The following is a 25,155-nucleotide window of genomic DNA, read 5'->3' on the forward strand; positions in this document are numbered from 1 at the left end:
TTAAGACATTGTCTCAGTTCCTTGAATCCTCCTGCCTTACCTCCCCACTTTCCTCTTGTTCTCAGTAGCTGGTTTCAACACGCTCAGCACTGCAACAAGCGATAGAGAAACACATCTTACTGATCCATGTCCCTAATGAATTCCGCAAATTCAGTGATCTGCATTTGCATTCTCCTTTTCCTCTTCTTTTCTAGATGAAGTGGAAAAATATATGCTTTCCCCTTAGCCTGATCCTGCTATTTTCACTCTAGATGTTGTCTCCTTCCACCTTCTCAAGTAAGAAAATGCCTCTATTTTGTTTCTCTTGTCTCTCTACCTTTCTCTCTCCCACAGTGCCTTCAACCTCTCCTTCTCTTTTGATAAACTTTTGTTACCTGTATTACTTAAGGCATATATTTCTTCATTACAAATTGATTCCTTCTCTATCTTCATTCTGCATATACTTCACTTTTTTACCTTAACCTATTACAATTTCCCTTCTACTTCCATGTCTGCAAAAAGACTGTCTTCATTTAAATTCTCATCCACCATCATATTTAAGCTCTAACAACACTGAACATTGTTCACCTGTTGATCTTTTTTGAAACTCTCCCTTTATATCTAAGATTTGCCTAGAATTTTCTCCTACTACTTAGCTGCTCCTTCTTGGTCACCTTCTCTGCCTCTTCCACTGTCACATGTGTTGAGATTCCTCTGGATTATAACCTAGGAGTACTTTCCTTCTCACTCTACAAATTCCCCTAAATGTATGTCATCCATGTCCTGGCACCCATTACCCATTGCTCATGACTAACCTCTAACTCAGAGGACTCTCCTCTCTCCTGAACCACATTTGTGTAACTACTTAACTTCTCTATAATCACAAAACTGAAAGTTTAATCTGAAGTAACCATTTACCATTTTCACCACTATTATGTTCAACAGTAATGAAAAATAAAGAACAGTAATACCTATGCCCTATTATCACAGCCAGAACCCAGTTCAGTTATGATCTTTTCCTCTTTCCCTCATCTTCACATTTTGTTCTTAAGTCTTGTCAACTCCAAGTTTATCTCTCAGATCCATCTAATAATTCCCTCTCTCCAGGGCAACCCCTTGGATTCATGTTTCCAATGCCTCTCAGTCTACCTCAGCCCTGTTATGCAGAATTGCTGTCTTGTCTTGACTGTCATTCTTTTATAGGTCTGCTCTTTAATGGTGGGAGAAACTAAGTCTGGAATCGGACTAGTCTTGGGATGGAGTCCTGCCTATCCTACTTGTGAGCTTGTGTGATCCTCGAGATGGGTTTAATCACTTTGTTTTCTCACCAGTAGATGTAAATAATCTTCATTTTTTCATGGGGCTATTGGGAGAATATGAAATAAAAGCTTCATAAAAATACCCAAATCCTGAACTTGAAATATGATCAATAGATGCTACCATGGAGAAACATCATTATGTTAAAACAGAAACTTCATGCTGTTCTCACATGTACTAACTTCCATTGTCATTAGGTAAAATCCCCAGTTCCTTCACATACCTAATGATGTCCTGAATTCTGCCAGGCTTCCTTGGGTCTGTTTCATACCTGAGCCCTGGCCCATTCATGCCATTAGTGTGCACACCATGGTACACTGCTCTCCATCTGAAATGGGACAGAAGAAACTGTTTTAGGCAGCAATAATGACCAAGGCCTTTTAGGTAGGAAAAATGTTGGCAGTAAAGGACCAGAAAGGAGGCTGCATGGCTCAAGTGGGAGTGAGTGAGTGAAGAGATTAGTAAAAATTCTGTTGGATTGATAGGCTCTAAATCACTGAAGACTTAGCAGGCCAAGTATTTTCAACTTTAGCACTATTGACATACTGGACCAGATAATTATTTGTTGTGAGGTGTTACTCTGTGTATTTGAAGCTGTTTAGCACCGTTCCTGGCCTCTGCCCACTGGATATCAGTAGCACCTTTCCAATTGTGACAATCAAAAATGTCTTCAGGTTTTGCCAATATTACCCAGGGGACATTTTACCTAGGGGCAAAATTGCCCTTGGTTGAGAACTGTTTCAGACTAAGGAGTGTGCATTTTTTTTTAATCTAGAAAAGAGAGAGAGAGAGAAAAATAGGTGTGAGAAATTCTAAGGAGTAGTGTGACATGTTCTGATTTACATTTTATAAAGATCACATTGACAGTGAGGTTGGAGAGAATATACACATAAACATCAGACCCTTCCAAACTGGTAATAAGATTTGATGATTTGCTATGCAACAGGTGCTATATCCTCAATTAATAAGGAAGATATCAAGGTAGTTGCCTTGGAGCTAATAAAGAGCTGCATGGAGATAAAATAAGACCACTGTGGTCGTTTTCAGGAGGCTTAAAGGAAAAGCAAATTATTTTAACAGAGTAGTGGGGGAGGTTGCAGAACCTCATGCCTGTTCCCTGTGCAGGTACAGAGGGACAGAAAAGCCTTACTAAAGGAGATAAATTGAGGAAACCCTGTCTCAGGGAATGAACTGATGTCTAATCCCAAAGTTATCATGTGAAGGTTGGCTGTATGAAGGTTGTTTCCATTAAATTGGAGTTGTGGGCACAGAGGGGAAAAAAAATGGAGTTCAAAAGTGGGAGGAATATCAGAAAAGGAGTGTATGGCAACATACACACAAATCTGATCATCTTATTCTCCCAAAAGAACACTTTTCTGACTTCTATTATCCTTTGGAAAAAATGGAACTCTCTGACAGGTTTTATGAAAACTGAATATATTTAGCCCACCTTTCCTGTCTAGCTTCTAATCATTTCATATGTGCCCTGGAACCATTGTACTTTTTCCAGTTTCCTCAGAGTTTATTCATCTATTTCTTTCAGGTTCTCTTCATATTCGATGGCCATCTTCTACTTTCCCCTGAATATTTAGCAGATAAAGGATAAAAATTAATGTGGATAAGGGTGTGCCTGGCTGGTTTAGTCAGAGGAGCATGTGACTCTTGATCTTGGGGTCATGAGTTTGAGCCCCATATTGGGTGTACATATTACTTAAATAAAACATAAAAAATATAAGGGGATAGGAAATAAAGAGGGGAGAAAACTCATGAAAAGGGAGGAGGAAAACATGGGCTATAAAGTCTTTTTCTTTTATTGTTTTGGAGCCTATTACCATTTTCAATTTTGGTTTACAACCATATCTGTAGTCTTCATTCATTTGTTAAGAAATATTAAACACTTATTATGCTCTAATATTCTCTTAGTATGCTTTGGTGCTTAGGACAGAAGAACACAATAATTTAGAAGCTTTGTAGAGCTTACATTTTAGTTGGCAGTGTGCACATATTAAAAATTATGTTAGATAATAAAAAGAGGCAAAAAGGGAGGATGGTGAGTTGGTGAGTTCTGGGTTTCTAGCTTACATAAGGGCATTAGGGAAAACCTCAATGCCAAGTGATACTTGAGAGTGGGAATGTGGACCCACTAACCCCTGCAGGCACCATTTTCTTCAGCCTTGTTGGAAACAAGATTGTGCAGGAGTTAGAGGGTGGGCTGGCATAATGCTAAATCACCCTATAAAGCTTAAAGATCCAGAATCTGTAGGAAAGCAGTTGATAGGGAAAAAAGATCATGAGTTTAAAAACCAGATTCATATGAAGATTTTCAGTCAACTAAAGCTCAGATTAGCATCTATCCTTTTATTGCAATTTGAAATTATATATACACACATATCTGTATTTATTTTATTTTGAGTTATCCTTGTGTTTGTTTGACTCCTCTACTAGCCCAAATCCCTATTAGATGAGGACTTGATCTCTTTACCTATTGTATTTTTACTGCCCAGCAGAGTACCTGGAATCAAGGAGGTTCTTCACTAAAATTTGTTACTGAATAACATACTTAAGGTGATGGGGATGTCTACAATTAACTAAAACAATCCATTAAAAATACCAATGATACGGTCAATAATTTAGACATTTTAGGTATGATGTTCATGCAAAGTAAGATGATATAGTATAACCACTTTTACATGGACGACACAGTGTAGTTAATAAAAATGAAGTAGATTGCTCATGGTTATGTATCTAGAATATGAGAAGGGGCAAAATTTAACCAAGGTCTCTTAGCTCCAGTATCTACACTCATGCCTTTATATCTCAATGTAGACTAGAGATTGTTTTCAGAAGCCCATAGTGAAATTTAACTTTGTATTACGTATATCCTTTTCATGTATTTTCTCTCATGAGCTCTCTTGCTTGCTGGAATCTTTAAAGTTCAGTGGAAGATTATAGCTGAGAGTATAAACAAAAAATGCTGGCTAGTGTAAGAATAGGTATTCTTGAATATGACTTTGTGAATACTTAATAAAATCCTAGGTCTTTTTAGACCTGATTTATTAACTGAGGATTGTATGCACTGTTTTTCTTCTACTTGCTATTTTTTAATTCTGTTGGGAATTAATATTGATAACCTGTCATAATTTTCACCTGAAAAATCATCTTTTTTATTGTTCTTGATTTTTATTGCCTCTGGTCTTAACATTTCCTCTCTGAATATCTGGTCCATTATTTTATTAAGTATTGATGTCATTCTTTCAAGTTATTGGAGATCATTCTTTTTAACTCTTAAAAGTAATCAATACAGCATTTGTTTCCCTCCAATCTTCCTTGTCTCCCCAGATCCCAGGAATTTTTAAAAATATTTTTAAGTGGTTTAGTAAGTAGGTTAGCTAATACTTTTAAAAACCTAGTACATAATCCATCCATCACTTATATTTGCTATGCATGACACCCTTCATGCAAACATCTCAGAATGCTTTCCTGTTATTACTATATAACAGAATATAAAATTAAATGGCAAGTTGCAATCAATAAGTCTAGACTTGATTTAAACTTAGCCAACTTTTTGATCAGTAAATATGGAAGGGGAAAGATAAAAAAATAAAAGCAAAGGTAAGCACATGATTATCATCCAAAACCAGAGAAACACAAGATTTGGATCCAGCAAAAGTTTGATTTGTGCATCTTTTTTTTCCAAACATAATTGAAAAATCATCTGAGAGTAATTATTTCATTTTTTGGAGGACCCATTAGGAAAAATGGAAATTGTTTTATCCCATCTCTTTAACTAGATCACTGAAAATCTAAAACCCATAAAGTGTTACAGATTCTACATCTTCTGTCTCATCCAAACACCTAAAGGTCTTGCCTTCTTTGGTGGGAAAAAAATAATTCCTATCTCCTAGACATTCTTTTGGGAATATATTGGAAATTTTCTTTTTTTAAGATTTTATTTATTTATTTGACAGAGACACAGCAAGAGAGAGAACACAAACAGGGGGAGTAGCGGAGGGAGAAGCGGGCTTCCCGCTGAACAGGGAGCCCAATGCGGGGCTCCATCCCAGGACCCTGGGACCATGACCTGAGCCGAAGGCAGACGCTTAACAACTGAGCCACCCAGGCACCCCTGAATTGGAAATTTTCTGTGGCCCTTCTGTGTATATTCATGCAATTATATTATCCTCAAAGATCTTATAAAGTTTGTAGAGAAGCCCGAAGGCATGCCAAAGACTGTCACCAACTTCAGGCTGGTGAACTTTTACCCAAATGTTTTAAAAGGTAGAAAAGAAGAAACCTCACAAGAGGCAGACTGTTTTGTTTTTTTTTTCTCCTTCAAATTGTTAACCATTCTTTCTTGCCTGTCAATATGGAGTAGATCCAATATAAAACATGACTTGCTAAAAGAACCATGAGAGATTTTTAACTTTTCATATGTTTTTCCTTCTTGAAAGCTAATAATGCTGACTTACTTTGATCCCTTAAAATATACTTTTAAAATAGGATTCATTATTTGCAGTAGCTTAGGCATCAAGGACAACAACTTTAAAACAATTTGTTTTTGATCACAAATGCAAGTGAACTAGGGGACAGGACTTGGAAAACTGTACTTTGACATGCTATCCAGCTTAGGACTACACATATATTGAAAAACTAATAATTTTATTGTACTCATTGGTACGTTATATACACTGTAACAGGAAGTATAAAAAATTCTTTATTCTAGGGCACCTGGGTGACTCAGCTGAGCATCTGCCTTTGGCTTGGGTCGTGATCCCAGCATCCTTAGATGGAGCCCTGTGTCAGGCTCCCTGCTTGGTGGGGAGCCTGCTTCTCCCTCCCTCTCTCTATTGCTCCCTCTGTCTGTGCATGCTCTCTTTCTCTCTCTCAAATAAATAAATAAAATATTTAAAAAATTGTTTATTCTAAGATCCTCTCTTCTCAAGTCTTTCATTTTTAATGTTGTAGTCCAGTTATTTCTCCTGTTTAAGTAAAGCCCTGTTAAGTCAGATGCTTTCTAGATCTTTCCTTATGTAAAAAATATATATAAGGTTGCTGATACAATCTCCCTGTAGAATAAAACACATCTTCAATCTGTGTAGAGAAGTTGCAGAATAGAGACTAACACAGTAGGAGAGACTACTGATGAAATGAGCTATGGGCTAATATTAAAACTAGCTGGACACTGATAACAGACTTCCATACTATTTACTTTAAGAATGGGTATATGTACCAAGTATCTAACTCACAAAGATGTTTTTTCCCCCCTAAAAGCATACTGAGATTTGAAAGCCTTTAATTGTGTATATATTGTATTTTAAAAATTATGGTTTTAATTGTAAGAGTGACAAGGCATTTATCTTTTGAACATACTCTGTATGTCTTGTATAATTCTTCTACCCTGTCATATCTTCTTTTTGTCACTACCAAATTTTTTCCTTCCTAAATACTTTTTCTTCTTTTTCCTTTAAATTTTATTTGTGCATGTACAACTTTCATATAGGGATATCCTAATTAAATCTGAACATAATATCAATATTCAACACAAAACAAATTATTTTCAAACTTTACAGGTGAAAATTTATTGTTTTCATAATATAGTTATGCTTGTATGCATTATTTAATCATAACAAAGGAGAACAACTAAAAGGAATTAAATAAGTTGCCAGGGAATGTATGTTTTTTTATTAGATAAGGGCTTTGAAAGTTCAAAAATAATTGATCTTTTCTCTTGATTGATATTGGTTCAGTAATTTACTGATATGATAAATAATATGAGTTCTTAGATCTAGTTCCTATGGCATAATGACTTATACAACTTAGTTTCTACCATTTTTAAATGATACGGGTGACTGAGATTACTTTTTTCTAAATTTTATTTTATTATGTTATATTAGTCACCATACATTGCATCATTAGGTTTTGATGTAGTGTTCTATGTTTCATTGTTTGTGTATAATACCCAGTGCTCCATTCAATACATGCCCTCCTTCATACCCATCACCAGGCTTCTAAGATCACATCCATGATTAAAGTTCTTTCATCCCTCTATTTTTTTTCCTCCTTTTTCTGTTATAACACAATTTTTATCATTATTTGCTCAGGTCATTTGGATAATATTTTGTCTACATAATTTTAAAGATAAATGAATTGTACTTAAATACAAATATGGTTTACACATATAATTTAGTAATATAGTTAAATATTAAGGATTTCATCTTACCACCATTTTATTTCTGGAGCTCCATTACTTGGTGTTAGATTTTGCTTTACTACTTGATTATATGCTTTTGATCACAAAGCTAGAATAATTATTTCTGAAAGAGTACTATTGAAGGATAAAACCATAATCAAAACGTATCATCTTTTTTCCTCAAATAGGTTATATTGCACATGATTCAGAAAGAACTATATGAAGTTGAATATTGTTTTTCCTATTAGTTAATTCCCTTATGTCCATTTGTCTGTGTCTCTGAAATTCATTACAGTGGCAATAAGGAATCACTGAAGTTGAAAACTAAATAAAGGGTAAAAGTATAGGTACCATTATGCTTTGAAATAATTTTATATAATAGGGTATTGTGACATTTGTATAAAAGTTCAAAGAGGAATGTAGGCTATGACTTCATTGAGAATTTATTTTTAAGACTCTTAGGTAGTTCAGCAGAGAATTCAGACCTAGAATTCAAAGGGCAGAACAGGAACTATTAAGTAATTCAGTCCATTCTATAAAGCCAAAGAGAAAGGGTATGAAGGTGGAATCACTCATTTTCTGAAAGCTAAGATGTAAGAATCAGCTTAAGGATGGTGAGGATGTTAGTGTGAGATAGATTCAATGGCTGCGTTAAGTTGACAGCAATTGTCTGGCTGCTTCTATGAACCGAGGTTACTAAACAAAATTATGCTTACTCAGAGAAGTCATAACCAACATCACTGAAACTGAAAACTACAATGCAATTTATTTTTTGCATTAAGGTAATACCACACGAAGAACTCTGTGATACATTATTTTTCTGTCATTAACTTCCATCTATAAGTTGATTTAGGTTAATAATGAGCTCCATTATATCATCATTTTTTCAACATTAAAAAAGGGACAAGACAAAGAGAAGATAAAACTTACTTAAGTTAATGGATATCCTAGGCCTGGTTTCATTTCTGCATATGAAGGCATACGGTCCTACAAACATAGTTTTATTTTAAGAGTAGCTAATCATTCAAGAAATAAAGTTTCATAGATAAAGGACAAAACTGGAAAATATCCTAGATCATAGGCCCTAAAATGCAGAAACTATATAATTTTAGGAAATCTTTTTGGAAGAGAAACTTTGAAAACATTGATTTATATTATACCAATTGTTCATATTGTAAGTAAGTGTAATCTTTGAAGACTGTGACTTCTGAGTAAATTTTTTAGCTGTTCTTTTATTAGTAAGCTATGGAAATATGAGCTATTCACAGGAGATTCTAATCATCTTAAAAGTCTTATTGGTTAAGACTCATTTTTATATCCCATTATATGACCCATGTGTATATCAGAGTATTTATAAAATGAATAAAAGAATTAAAAAAATACATGGATTAAAACCTTGATAATGTACTAAATTATAGTAGGGAAGACCAATTAACGATTTCAACAGTCAGCCTATATTTACACTTTTATCGGGAACTTTAAAATGATATGTATTCTACTAAGTAATATTTTCTTTATTTAAGATTTTGGTATATTTCAAAAAATGCTAATGCATGTTAATTTTTGTAGATATATTTAATTTTTTTCCTTGGGTATAGGACAATATGATTTAAAATATACTGTAACATCTTTGAGGACAGGAATCGATAATATATTCCTTTGGTCTGTGAGAGTAACTGATCTTGCTAGGCTGAACTTAAAACCTTCTCTTAAAAATAATTTCATTCATTTTTCATTTTTACAGTAAGACTTGTGTTCTGATTTTGTAACTTTGAATAATCCCAAACAAATCAATCTTCATCATGCTTGTCTTACATAAGCTTATTTAAACTCAATTTACTTTACTATATTCAGGCATTAAGAAACACTCATTGACTTCCCCGGCATTCAAAATAAGAAATCAAACTCACACAAGCAGATAAGTTTTGCTACATACCAATTTGGATCAAGTGAAGATAGTAAGGAAATATTTCTAATATTCCATAGTTTAAATTCATAAGTATGTTCTGAACCTTTTTGGAAAATATAAATTAAATTCCTACATAGCACAATGAAAAAATAAATTCCAGATACATTGAAGTTTATAACTTTAAAATATTATAAGATGAATTATACAGAATATTTTTATAATCTTGGACTATTAATGGTTTTAGCATAATGCCATATGGAAAAAAAATATTTTCTAATAGGAAAACCTAACCAGCAACTTGGAAAGTATATAACCCTGACCTATGAATTCTCGTCGTCAGTTTTCATCCAGAAAAATAATCCCACTTGACAAATACATCTTTGCAAAAATGTTAAATGAAGCATTATTCGTAATAATAAAATCCTAAAAATGAGTTAGGTTGCCATTAAAAATTCTGTTGTATAAATTATGGTCTATCCATATAATGATTTACAATAATGAGTTTACATGAAAAGATACAGAGATATGTCAATAAAATAGAGCAGTATATACAGTAATATCCCATTTTGTGTTAATGTAAAAAGTTGCATAAACATAAAAAAATCAGTCCGAAAATAGACTGCAAAAAATGATAACTATATATTTTGGGTGAATGGTAGATTTTACATTTGTTTATACACAATTTGTGAGTGAAATTATGCATACCTTCAAAAACTTTAAAAGCAATTTGGCCATACAGTATTAGAGAATACTATATGATAGAACATTTAAACACTCAATTTGTTTATTCTAAAATTATATTATTTTCATTTCATTAGCTTACTGATAAGTCTTAGCCATTAAAGTAAAAAAAAAGTCATCATTTTTTAAAATTTGGGTAAAAACATTATAATTGTTTCTCCAAAAGTTAAATACAATTCAGCAATTACATTTCTAGGTATGTATCCAAGTAATTGGAAAGCAGAAAATTAAACAGATACTTACATACCAGGATGTTTATGGCAGCTCATTCACAATAGTTGAAAGGTGAAAACAACCCAAATACCCATCAACAGATTCATGGATAAATGAAATGTGGTATATACATACAATGTTATGTTACTCAGCTTTAAAAAGGAATGAAATTCTGATATGCTACAACATTGGTGACCCTTGAAATCACTATGCTAAGTAAACCAGACACAAAAGGTGTATGGTTCCACTTGTATGAAATACATAGAATAGGCAAATTTATAGAGACAGAAAGTAGAATAGTAGTTACCAGAACTGGGAGATGGAATAATGGAGAGTTATTGTTCAGTGGGTACGGAGTTTCAATTTGGGATGACAAAAAAGTTCTGGAATTAGATGTTGATGGTTGCATAGCACTGTGAATGTATTTAATGCCTTTTAATTGTACCCTTAAAAATGGTTTAAATGGTATATTTTATATTATGTGTATTTTACCACAAAAAATTTAGGAACATATAGGCTTCTTTACTTTTTAAATTTTTCCTTACTGAAACAAGAGTGATAGTATGTTAAAATTTCACTCAAGTTAATGTCTAAAAGATAGTGTAATTTTTAAAAATTTTTACTCAGATTCATTTACAGAATCATTAACAAATAATTCTGCAAATTAACAATGTAAACATTTTTTTTAACATACGCTGGCTAGATTTATTGCTGGTTGGATAAATGATTCTGGCAGTGTTTTACCTGAGGCAGTTGTACGGGCTGTGTACCCTTAACATTTGTTTAGCCTATAATAAATGTTGTGCAAATCAATCTTCTTGATTTGGTATTATGAAAGTAATGCTTTTATTTTTAATGAACTTCCTTGCCAATTTGGCCAGAATCCAAGGGAAAATTAGTTCTAAGTTACCGATTTGGGAGGGAAAAAAAGAATATAGTCTTAAGTCATATGGGAACTGAATTTTCATTACTCTAGTTAATTCTATAGTGAAGGAACTTTACTAAATATAACTTTCTTCATTTCAAATGACCTATTGGTTTCAATATAAAAGGATTTCTTGTATTTCACACCTTTATGAATGCATAGTTTGTTGGAATTAGGAATTACGTGCTTTTTTTAATAGTTGTGTTTACTATCCCTCTTTAAAGTTTGGATTTTTGTAAAATGTGTATTTCTATTATTTTATACATTAAAATGAATATACTCCTCTTTTGAGATAACTTGTATACTCTTAATATTTAAAACACCATGCCTAGATAATTGCTTTATGTAATTGCCTTTTACAACAATGAATGTAATTATCTTACAATTTACTAGCAAAAGTAAAGAAGGAAAGTATTATAATGTACTTAGGTGGTCACGCTCCTGGATGAGCTGAAGCCAAAGATGCACATGCTAACATACATGTCATTATGTGACCCTAAGGGTCAACTTTACAGTCAACCCTAAGGGTGATTTCTGAGGATGTACTGGGAACATTCCCTTTAAAGTAACTTTTCATATTACTATCACAGACCTGGATGAAGACAGAATGCATATTTACCCAAGCCTAGCTTAAGGAGGATTGCAGATTAAGTCATAGAAATGCATATCCTCATAGGGATTTTTTTTTTAAAGTAATTGTCACATTAAATTTAACAAGTTTGTATAATCTTGTTTATTCTGCCACAGAATAATACTCACAGTTTTGTTTTCGTAAAATTAGGAAGTAAAAACTTCTATCAATTTCAAGTATTACAGTTGTCAAATTGTGGGTGAGTAGAAGACAACATTGTTATTCACTAAGCAGCCTTAGGAAAACCAGGCCTAAGACTTTGATGGTTAATGTAATTCCTATTTACAACTTCCTTTCAGAAGAGAGACCAAACTTAATAAAAACTGCTCGACATAGTGTCCAAATGAGGCAAGGCAGCAACACTGAACCTCATGTATAAAGATATTTAGATCCTGAAGAGGTGTCATAGGAGGTAGACCTTAGAACCATATTTTCAAACTGTAAATAATTAGCAGGAAATTACAAAGGAGGGGGATTTGAGGAATTAAACTGGGAAGATTACAGTTGACCAAACCAAAAGCTAGGAGAAGTGTTCTTTTAAGATTACAGAACAATCCATCTCATTTCAAGATAAGCAACTAAAAAATACTATGATTAATCTTCATGCAATGGTATTTTAAGGAAAAATGTGTCAGAGAACTGAGTTCAAAGTCAACATGTACATGAGAGGAAAAACACAAATGTAAAGCATGTGAATTCAAAGTAAGCTAAAAGAGATTAAGAAAATTATTGAAGCTACCAAAGAATTTTCATCAATCAAAAAAAGGTAAAGCTCAAACATAAGCAAAGGTAGGCTGTGTAGAGGACAGGTTTAAAACAAATGAAACTAAAATTAATAAAGAACTAGATGGAATACAAAAGTGAATAGACATCCTGGCAAATATAATCAAGGAAATAGACACAGAAAAACAAAACAATCAACTAAATAAGTGGATAAATTAAGAAAAAAAACTCGAAAGAGAAAGGAATAGAATTCATGTAAATAAAAAACAAAGCAATTAAAAAGAAAATATTATGTGCATATGTGTGTCCGTTTCTGTGTGTTAGCATATTTATGTGGAGAAGGAAGAGGAGGAGGAATAGAACATTCATACTGATAAGGCATCTGTGTACAGGAAAATGATTTTAGAACCATATATATTCTACTTAAACTGCTGAGATTTATATATATTGCTGGGGAGGAAAATTTTTCCTTTACTCTTCAAGCTTCAGCTGCCTGTTCTAAGAATTAAACTGACATAAGACAGATTAACAGGAAAATAGTTTACTTCATATGTATGGAAATCTCATAGATCTGGGACCTAAGAAGTGACCAAGACAGGCAGCAGCTATTATACTCTTTTAAACAAAGAAACAGAAGTCTGTAAGGAATTGACAGGACAAAGAAAACTTTTTTGGGGAACTTCAATCAGTACATAATTCCAAATAGAAATAGGGTTGGGGTAGTAAATCAGTAAAAGTAATAAGATTTGTTTATATAGGCTTTTTTGGCCCTGAATTTCCTGTCTCTGATAAGGATGTCTCCCTACCTCCTGGTACAGGGAGGCTATCTTTCACATGGGACATTTATTTCCTGCTTTCTGGAGACAAAGGAGGGTCAGTGTTCTTCTTGCACTGGCTGTTTCTTAAATAACTTTAATTCAAGGTAATCAGTATGACATATCTTGAGGCAGCCTGTCCTGGGCCCCCACAATATCAGCCAAGGCAAACATCAGCGTCTCATAAAGGAAAGAAAATCCCTGTAACACCTCATACCAAAACACAAAGGAAGAAAACATTTTGGGTAGTCAAGGAAAGAAAATATGAACTAAGATTTTTTATTTCAGCCAAGCTGACTTTACGTATAGAGGCCAGAGACCAATAGTTATTAAGTTATTAATATGTCAAAACTAAAGGATTGCTCTCTTGAGAGCTTCTTGAGCAATCTCCTAGGAATGAACTTCAGACAACCAAGAAAAAAACCTAGAACAAACTTCAGCAAAATGTCTGGTGGATTTGTTGAAGTATATGTAAATGCAATTTTTGTAAACAATACTTGAATAAAGCTGAGGGGGAAAAGATTACCAATTACCCCACAGGTATTAGTTTGTGAGTAAACTATTACTTTAAAATAAATGGGGAAAGAGTGACTGAATGGAGAATCAATTACTTGCACAGAATAAGGATATAGAAAATTTTCAAACTGTATAGGAGCTAATTAGTAAAATTATTTTGAAAACTAAATACAAATATAACAAGAGAGGGGCAGTTGATTTAACAAATAGGTCCTATTAATGAATATAAATGGCTCTATGTTACCAATCAAAAGAAAAAATATAGGTTGCTAACAAAGCAAAATTCAACTCCATTTACACTGTATATTATATAATAAAATACACATAAAATGAAAAAAAGTCCAAAAGAGTAAAAAAAATAAAAGGACATGTAAGGATATGCTAGAAAATTAAAATTAAAATAGGGTAGTGATCTTGACACAGGACAAGATACAACTTCAAAAAAAATAGATAAACAAAGACCATTTATAATGGGAAGGGCTACAATCCACAATGAAAACACACCAACACCTTTCACAAAAAGTACCAGACAGGCAAGGAGAAATACATTAAGTACAATAATATGAGATACTAATACACCTCTCTGGCCAAGATGTATTAAGTTTGCAACAAATTAACAAGGATGTAAAATATGTAAACAGCATAATCAATATGGTAAATATCAATAGGGCTATTTCTCTAATTCTGAACCCAAGCTCTAATGAATGTCTTTTCAACTGCATATAGAACATTCACAAGAGCTGACCATATATTAAGTGAAAGAGAAACTATAATACTCTAAATAAAATGATACAACCAACATTAACCACAACATAATACACATTAAAATTCATTTCTAAAGTACAATTAACAACAAAATAACAAAACAACTCCTTTGAATTAGAAATCCTAAAGAAATGCCAGTAAACAACTATTGGTACAAAAATAAAATTGGAAAATATATATTCCAATTTATATATATATATATATATATACACACACATATGGGAGAATCTGTGGCACATTGCTAAATCAATGCCTAGAAATAATTCATAGCACTCAATAGTTCTACAATCAAAAAATGAGGAAAAATGATTAAAAGCTCAGTTTATAAAATATCAGCAAAGGAAAATAAGAAAGTATAAATTCACACAAAACATGATTTGAAAAACGGGGCTAATTAAAATAATTATAAAATTATGTCATGGAAAAATATTTAATAAGCGGTCAAAACCCTACCCAACTTAGTAAAAAAACTTTGAGAGGATGTGTAAACATCAAGACAAAAATGTAAATGACAAGAAATAGTCATCAAAAAGTAAACATCTTAAAAATGACATTAAACAGCTCTCTGCATATAAATTTGAAAGCCTTTAAAACTTTTAAGAAAATATGTTTTACCAAAATAATACCTGAGTAATATTAGAAATGCCTCAACAGAACTTACAGAGAAGAACTGGGAAGATATAAAAGATTAGCAGGTAAAAAGAAAAACCACAAGACAGGAGTTTTCATAGGGCATTTAATGACTTCTATCAGGTAATTCCATTGTTACTTAAACTATTCCAGAGAATGGAAAAAAAAGAACGGTTCCATATCATTTTATGAAACAACAGCTTTTGAAAACAAATCCTGAAAATCATGGCCCAGTAGAAGAAAATGTAATGGCATATATTCTAAAGGAAAAGAAAATTTACTGAGAATATTGTTTTTGGTTTTTGTTTCCCTTTCTCCCTTTTTTTCCTTCTATTTTTTTTAAAGATTTTATTTATTTATTTGACAGAGAGAGACACAGTGAGGGAGGGAACACAAGCACAGGGAGTGGGAGAGGGAGAAGCAGGCTTCCCGCTGAGCAGGGAGCCGGATGTGGGGCTCGATCCCAGGACCCTGGGACCATGACCTGAGCCAAAGGCAGATAGTTAACCATCTGAGCCACCCAGGCACCCCTTTTTTCCCTTCTATTAATGAACATTGAGATAATTGTTTTCACTTACTGGATTTTATAATCTAGCAAAGAAGATCATTGCAATATGTCTTTGAGCACATGTTAAACTTCTGAGGAACATACACCTAGAAGTAATAAATGATGTGCATTTTAAAACTTGATGGAAATCACAGATTTGCTTTTTAAAAAAAGCTGTTCAAAACCCACTGTAGCCACTAAGATATGTAAATGCCATGAGTGCATGCATGTTTTTCCACATTCTTCAACACAATGGATATCTCCATTTTCTTTTATTTGTGCATTTGTCAGGTAAGAGATGTATCTCTTTGATACATTAATGCAAATTTCTCTGAATTTTAGTGATAATGAACATCATCATATATTTTTTGGGTCAAGTCTCAGCATGGTTCTACTAAGAAAAGGAAGAATATTCATAGAAGAGATGCAGGGGTCTGGATAATATGTATGGGCAGGAACTCAAGAGTATGCTTTCAAAGAGACCTTGAGACTCCTGGTCTTGGGGGACAGAATTTAAACCTGGTTAAGGGAAAGTTTGTTGATATGAGAGCATGCTCCCCATGGCTAAGATTTAATGTCCTGGCAAGGGTACCTGGAGCTGGTCCTAATATTTTCTTGGGTTTCTTCCTGAACACTTGGAAAAGAATGTTGGCCCACATTAAATGAAGTGGAGGTGTCATGTCTCCCTTGGTACAATGCTGAGAAAGGGATCAAAAGGCTCTGAGAGAGAGAGATCCATGCTAGAGTGGATCTATAAAGACCCAGAAACATAGCAGATGTCTGTGTCTTTTGGAAGATTCCAGGGGATACTTCCCTCACTAAAGTCTTAAGAAATGTACTAGTCAGAGGACTCCAGCATTATCAATGAGCTCAGTAGTGCTTGTGCTAAGACAAGACTGTGAACAGGAGATGCTGTTATAGAACTGGGTCTCCTAGTGTGATCACAGAATTCTAAATAGAAGAATCTGTGCTAGCACTTCGGTCCTCAGAGTAAAGTGGACATAATCATCATCATGGCCTTAATGGGCCATGAATGGAGGGAGGCTGACTTAAAAGAATCTATGATGATAGCTAATCGTGATTGGAGTTCCTACGGTTAAGGTAAATGTCTGGGTTAAAATAGGCAGCTAGAAAGAGTATTGTTTGCTTAAAATAAAGAGATCAAGAGTGGGTAGGAAAATGGCCTGACTTCTAGTAGCCATTGCCAAAACTTGGCCTCTCATTTTGCGTCCTGTTATTCCCACTGCTATCACTGAACCTAGTTCTATTATCAGCATCTCCTCTTGTCAACCATGGCCTGCAGAGGGGAGCCTTTACTGAGCTTCTTAGTGTTGGTGTTGTCCTTCTCACCTGGACATCGCTTGTGCTTCAGTAAGCAGTTTATCCTGTAGGCACTCTCATGGAACAAGATCATCTGGTGAGTTTTCTAGCATTCCACTGAATCCACTCCCTCAGCCTTTTACTACCTTCTCCCACTGTCGGCCAAAATGGAATTTGTACCTTGCTCAATGGACTATTGCTCTCTCCATGCTTTCAGATCCATCCAGAAGCATATTAGTGCCATTTTCCAGGGTACTTGATAGGGTCTTTATATCTGTAGTCTGAAAAAACACTCTCATTCTGATAAATGCTCCCTGATATAGCATCCCTTGATCCAGCATCCCCAGAAACCAGCTCTATGAATTCTCACCCAACTTCTGATGGCACGTGTCAGCTCTGCCTTGCAGCTCCTTTTGGATAGAGTCCCTTTCCTTCCTTAGCAGGCCCAGCACTACCCCAGGTGGATTCTTCTGTGATTTTATTGTTTATTGGCCTGGTTATAAGGAGGGGAGGTGTGGTTCAGATCCTAGGGTCACATGTTGTTTACAGGGAAGAGGCATATGCATCATATTCAAGGAAAGGTGATGCGCCATATATTAAGGAGATGTGGGTCACATTTGTAGCCTCAGAGGATTCAGGGGAATTGAAAATTGAAGATTTTGGGTGTCCTTGTCCCCATTACTTAGTTTCATCACTCCTAAGCAGGACCTGACTTTAGTATAACAGGTCTAACCAGATTGAGATTTGACTTTCTTTGGAGTTCTTCTAGACCAATAATTAAGTTAGGGCCTCTGCTTCCTCTTCCCTTGGCTGCAGATGATGAGCATCTTTTTATTTGCTACCAATATGGAGTGTAACTGCCTCTTAATCATTTGCAGCCTTTTATCTTTTTCAAAAGCATCAATGACAATGGCTATCCAGTTCCATTGTTCTTATAAGTCTGATCCCTCCCTTGTTTATCAAAGACCTGATTAGTACAATTCTTTCTGTTGGTATACTCTTCTACTTCACTATCAGTGGAAGTTCTACACTGCACTTCCAAGTTCCAGGTGATTTCCACTCCTCTCCAATAACAAGCAATGAAGTCATCCTTGCCATGTGGCTGGCTGCTAATTAGCTGCAAAACCCCATCTTATCACTGCTCCCTCAGACAGCTCTTGGCTCCAAACTTACAGACTTAAGTTCCTCGAAAGACTGGTATAGAGATTAATAAGCAGGAAATTTTAGAGATAATTTTAGCATCCTTTAGATTTGTCCTGAATTGGGGGTAAGGAGGCTGAGTTCCATGTGCTTGTAATGTCTATCACTGGATGCACGTTGCCCCAAAGAAGGGATGGGACATTGGGAGAAAGACCTATCTCTAGCCAAGGACATTTCTCCAGATGGCTGACAGCTCTAGAGGATTTTCAGCTGACAATAGTTCCAGCAACTGGAGGAATAATCCCTTTGGTCCTGAAGGGGAATCTTAGTTTTGTTGTTGTTGCTGTTGTTTTTAATATTTTATTTATTTATTTGCCAAAGAGAGAGAGTGCATGCATGTGCGCACACACACAAGTAGGGGAAGTGGTGGTGGAAAGAGAGAAGCAGGCTCCCCACTGAGCCAGGAGCCTGATGCGGGGTTCGATCCCAGGACCCCAGGTTCATGACCCAAGCCGAAGGCCGACACTCAACTGACTGAGCCACCCAGGGGCCCCAGGGTAATCTTAGTCTAGAATACTGTGTTGGGACACTTGAGTGGCTCAGTTGGTTAAGTGACTGCCTTTGGCTCAGGTCATGATCCTTGTTTCCCTGGGATTGAGTCCTGCATCCAATTCCCTGCTCAGCAGGGAGTCTGCTTCTCCCTGTAACCCTCTTCCCTCTCATGTTCTCTCTTTCTCTCATTCTCTCCCTCTCAAATAAATAAATAAAATCTTTAAAACAATTAGAATACTGTGTCTTATCAAGCCAGTTACTACTGTAGTTAGCTAAAGAATAATTATAGTGATGAACTCTGGAAGTCATACATGTTTGAGAATTATCCTGCCTGAGAGGCAAGGTAGCTGTGTATTTAAGGAGCAACTCCTATTAGTCTTTGCATGGTGGCTGTTCTGGCACAAACTGGAAAGGGGAGTGATAGTGATAATTCTCTGGCCCTTCAGTGCGTGCACATGTGTATGTGTGTGTGTGTGTGGAGAGTGAAATCCAGTTGCCAGAAAATACTTATGAGCCTGAGCATAGAAATCTGTATATAATCTATAGATTTGAAACTAGTAATTTGTACAAATTATAGGGTATAGAAAAAAGGCATATAGCCTTGTATGGGATGTAGAACTTACACAATATGTGTAATATGGGATGTAGAACTTACACAATATCATAAAATGAGAGATAACATGAAAAAATTTATTCTTTAGCTCCTTAGAGAATGATATTCTATTGAGAATAGATGGAAAATGGATTCATATAATAGCATAAACATATTAAAAAACACAGATTTCAACTATACATACATTCCAACTATACAAATATATAGAAGTAATATGGATGTATATGTGCCAACATGTTTACCCTATTCCAATCTAATATTTGAAAAATCTAAAATGTTTTACATACACACATTTATTTACTTATTTTTTTGATTCTTGGTCATGATTGTCCAAGAGAATGTAAATTATTCTAGCTGTGGCTTTGATTCAAGAAAGGAAGAGCTATGCCTGATCTGTAAAGATCAAGGGTAACATGTTTCCAGGTATTCCTTAAAATGTTAATGGATATGAGAAAAATCAAGGATGATCCAAAATATCCCCTTTGTACTTTATGACATTTCTTCTATTGGGAATCCCCTGCTTATCTCAAGACCAGTGTTTGTTATTACTGCCGCAGTCAAAAACAATTCTTTTTCTGGATTACTTTTTAATTATGCTATCCTTATTATGATTACATTTTATTATAATTTTAATGTAGTCTAAAATTCCTTTTAACAATCTCCATTATCCTCTATATTTTACATGTATTTGGGGAGAAATGATATATTAAAAGCTGTTGCTGTATGAACTTGTGGGCCTAGAAGGAGAGCTGAATTTTCTTTTGAAACAGAATTAATATATTGTTGGAAGGAGTAAAAATTATGATAGATCATAAAATTATAAAATATAAGGCATGCAAGTATAACATAAATTGGAGACATTTTAGACATAGTTTTAAATTATAAACCTTGTCACATAATAAAATGACATGTATTTGGCTTTAACTGGGATATTGTTTTGTGGAGTTTGTTAGCTTGTTTTATTTTAGATTTTATTTTGTGGGAGGAATTTGTTATGGGTAGGAGGTTTAGGACTGCAAGTAGAAATGGTCTCTCATATGGAGAGAAAGGCTTATATATTTTTAGGAACAATGATGTGTTGGGTTGAATTCAAAATTATTTCTTTTTGAAATTTTTGTATTTTTTTATTATGTTCAGTTAGCCACTGAAAATTATTTCTTAATTGACTTATAAACCCTCTTTTACACTTAAAAAGTCAGTAAATGTCTACTACACATCAACTTTATGGACACAGTCCTTCAGTAAATGAAAGAACAAAGATGAACATCTCGGTGTTCCAGGCAGTGGCTAGGTGTCAAGGGAGCGGAAACCTGAGGCAGACCTGGGACATGATTATGAGTTCAACAATTGTGGATAAATTAGCTAAAGAAAGATGTGGGTCAGAAGTAAGCATTATGCCAACCATTTCCCAATATCACAGGTGACCACTGCCCCAGGTAGTGAAGGATTGATAGGGAAGCAACATGATCCTCTTATGTATAGAATGATCACTTGAACAATTTAATTTAGTAAGTAGAGGGAAGGGTGATGCCACCCTTGTGATATTCAGCTGACACACTCTGTGATTTCATATGTGTAAGTTGTGTAAAACATTTTGACACATTTTATTGATTTATTAGATTTGCAAATCTTCCTAAACCAACAAACAAGAAAACAAATTGTTCACCATTGTCTCTAAGGAATCAGTTAACTTTGGGGTAAATAGGTTGTTTTTTCTCCTAGGGGGTTGGGTGAGATGAGGTGGGTGGATGTAGGCGCACACACACACACACACACACACACACACACACACACACACACACACTCACACACAACACACACGCACACACACATTTCTAAGATAATGTATAGTTTTTCCACTGATCATAGATTCACAGTTCAATAGATTCACATATGCAGGGAGTTTAAGCTATTTGCTGTCTTTTTTGCCTCTGACCACTTTTATTGGTACTTGTTATCTACAGTAGATCAACCATGCACTATACAGCTGGACCAGTTTGCCAGTATCAAAGGAAACCTGTCCTTGCTTATGTTCTAAATCACGTGTGACAGAATTATTTTATTCTCCAAAATCTGGAATCGGTCTTCATTTAACTAGGAGCCACTTCCCTGTAAATTGGCTTCTTTTTCGCATTCCACTCACTGCAGCCAAGAGAGACAGGCAGATGTGTCCCTGAAGGGAATAATATCATCAACCTCACACTTGGTAATATCTTATACAACTTCCTTAGTTGATTAATTCTTTCATTTACTAGTTATTTTCTTTTGGAAAATATGTATGACTTGTAAATTTGAGATAATCTTATTTTGTAGAGGAATTCAGAGTTAGCCATATGTGTTAAATATTCATGACACTGAAGAAGTTCTGAACTACTTTTTGGATTAATTCAGCTTCTTAGTCAATGTATTCTGTGTTGATCACTTTTACCCCCAATTTATAATGTATTTCCTTTTCTGTGGAAGAGTCCTTTTCTTTTGAATGAATGACTGAAATCCAGCAGATACTGATTTTCTAATATATCTAAACTATTTATATTATATGAATCAATGAAATTTATGTGAAGCATGTCTCTGAGACTGGGGTTCTCTCCTGTGATTCATTCAATTTCCCTATAGAGCTTTAGTATCCAATAGTGGATTTATTTTTTTGCGATTAAGATTAAATGCCAAGTCCCACAAATCTTGGCATATAGTGAAATGCTATTAACTGGTCACTGTCCCATTGTAACATTGTCATATTCCAATTCTGCAAGTCTTAACAGATGACTTTGGTTAACAGTCTCTATACTCCAATACTGAATTTTAGTGTCAAGTGAATAATATGTGATATCAAGAACAGCAGTTAAAGAATAATTGGACACAGTTGAATTGACAGTGCTACTTGACATTTTATTTTCTATTCACAAAAATATTCTACATCTTAAAAATTCTTCCTAATTTCCAAAATTCTATCGAATTTTTTATTTGAGTGACATGTTTTTCTTCCTATCTCAGTTATATTTGTTAGTCTATTGAGTAAAAAAAAAAAATATTGTTGTATGTCCTGTGCAAAGCACTTTAAAAAGCATATTAATTAAGCTAGAGGAAAGAAAACATTATTAAGAAAATCATAAAAAAATACATTTACAGTATTGTGTTGTATTTAGGAAGGAAGGAAGGGAGGAGAGAGGGAAGAAAGAAAGAAAAGGAAAGGAAAGAAAAAAGAGAGAAGGAAAGAAAAGAAAGAAAGGAAAAAAATTATAGCAATGCATGAATATAGTTGACCCTTGAACAACATGGGTTTGAAATGCATGGATCCACTTGCACAGGGATTCTTTCTTTTCTTTTTTCTTTTCTTCTCTCTTCTCTTTTTTCTCTCTTTTCTTTCTCTTCTTTTCTTTTTTCTTTCCTTTCCTTTCTTTTCTTTTTCTTTTTGCCCTTCCTTCCTTCCTTTCTTTTCTTTCTTTTTCTTTCTTTTCTTTCTTTCCTCCTTCCTCCCTTCCTCCCTAAATACAACACAACACTGTAAATGTATTTTATTTTTATGATTTTCTTAATAATGTTTTCTTTCCTCTAGCTTAATTTATTGTAAGAATACAGTATGTAATATATAAAATTGTGTTGACTGTTATTGATAGGGCTTCTGGTCAATAGTAGGCTATTAATAATTACATTTAGGGGAAGTCAAAAATTATGAACAGGGGAACCTGGGTGGCTCAGTTGGTAAAGCATCTGTTTTTGGCTCAGGTCATGATCCCAGGGTCCTGGGATCGAGCCCTGCATCAGGCTCCTTGCTCAGCAGGGAGTCTGCTTCTCCCTCTCCCTCTGCCCTGCCCTCTGTTCAATGCATACTTTTTCTCTCTCAGTCTCTCTCAAATAAATAAGTAAAATTTTTAATTAAAAAAGTTATGAGCAGATTTTCAATTGTGTGGGACATCAGCACCCCTAGCCCCCACATTGTTCAAGGGTCAACTGTACTTCATGATTTATAGATGTGTATATTATAGGAGAAATGATATTAAGCAAAGAAGTTTGAAGCAAATTTAGTAGTAGGAGTCAAGGAATGCTGCCTAAGAAAGTGATATTTAACCTGAAGTTGGAAAGAAATTAGAATTAAAGGGGGAGAAGAGATTTGGAAGGCAGAAACTGCCATGGGCCTCTGGGAGCCAGAGTAAGGAGGAAATTACAACAAAAGGGAAGACTAGAAGGGAATGCCTGAGTCTGTGTATGAACCAACACAAGTTCTGTGCTAAATCCCACATTGTGCAGATATGTAAAAGACCTGAAACAGCATAGAAAGTAACTGATAACTGTAATGTGAACTATGCTCCAAGTCTCAGAATAATCCATGAATAGTGCATGTGCTGGACAAAGCCAATGGACAATGCAAAGACTTTGATAACTGCACTGATACTGGAACTCACAGAGGGTGAGATTGAAATTGCTATCTGAACCTCAGTGGACTGGAGAAAAACAAAACAACACAACAATCAAAACAACAAAATACTTTCTCCAGAGGACTTGTAACAAAACACAGAGTTTAATATTATATTATTTGAAATGTACAGATAGAATCCAAAATTACTGGACAAAGATTCGAGAATATCCAATAAATATTCAAAGGAAAGTTCAGTTGGTAGAAGCAAACCCAGAGAACCCAGATTTTGGAATTACTGAAGACTTCAAAGCAGCTATTTTAAGCACACTCTAAGAAAGTATGTTCCTGAAACAAACCGAAATATGGAAGAACTGAACATATATAAAGTGACCAAATAGAAATTTTAGAACAGAAAAATATAACAATACTCGAAAAAAAAAATCACTGCTATGAATGGATGAGATCATTAGAAGAGTGGAAAGAACAGCTAAAAGAGTCAATGACATTGAAGATAGAACAATAGAAGCTGTTGAATTTGAAGAACATTAAGACAAAATATTATCAGGAAAAGGAACAAAGCCTCAGACACCAAAAAAGTATTAAAAGTTTAATACTGATGCCACTGAAAACTCAGAAGGGGAAAAGAAAGTTCACTGCAGAAAAAAAAAATAGGAATAAGTGTTGTAAATTTCCCAAATTTGTTGGAAGACTAGATCAAGAGGATCATCACACCCCAAAGAAGATAAATTGAAAGAAAAGCACACCCAGAAATATCATAATCAAGCTGCTGAAAACTAAAGATAAAAGGACAGTTTGAAAGGCTCCAGGGGAAAAGAAAATTACAATCTTTGCCTTTTACTTTGGAAATTTAGACTATTTATATTTAATAATATTATTGAAACTGTTGGGCTTCCATCTACTCTCTTGCTACTTGTTTTCTTCTTCTGTTTTATTCTTATGGTTTATTCTTGCTGTATTTTATAAATTTGGCAGTCAGCACCAGAATAGAAATGTAAAAAATAAATAAATAAAAACTAATGTTTCACCATAAGCAGTTCTACAGTAAAGATGTTAAATATAATAAGCTTGGTTGAATAGGGAGGAAGGCAGTTATGCTCCCAGTAGTGAGCATAATCACAGCAGTGATTAGGTTAGTATTTAAATTTTATCTTAAAAATTTTATCCAAAGAGTCATTGAAATACAAATGTTGAAAACATGAGGTTTATATTTTAGTGGGGCTTTAGGATTTCTGTTTGAAGAAAATATTGCAG

Source organism: Zalophus californianus, chromosome 3 (assembly GCF_009762305.2).
Source record: "Zalophus californianus isolate mZalCal1 chromosome 3, mZalCal1.pri.v2, whole genome shotgun sequence".
Taxonomy (NCBI): Eukaryota; Metazoa; Chordata; class Mammalia; order Carnivora; family Otariidae; genus Zalophus; species Zalophus californianus.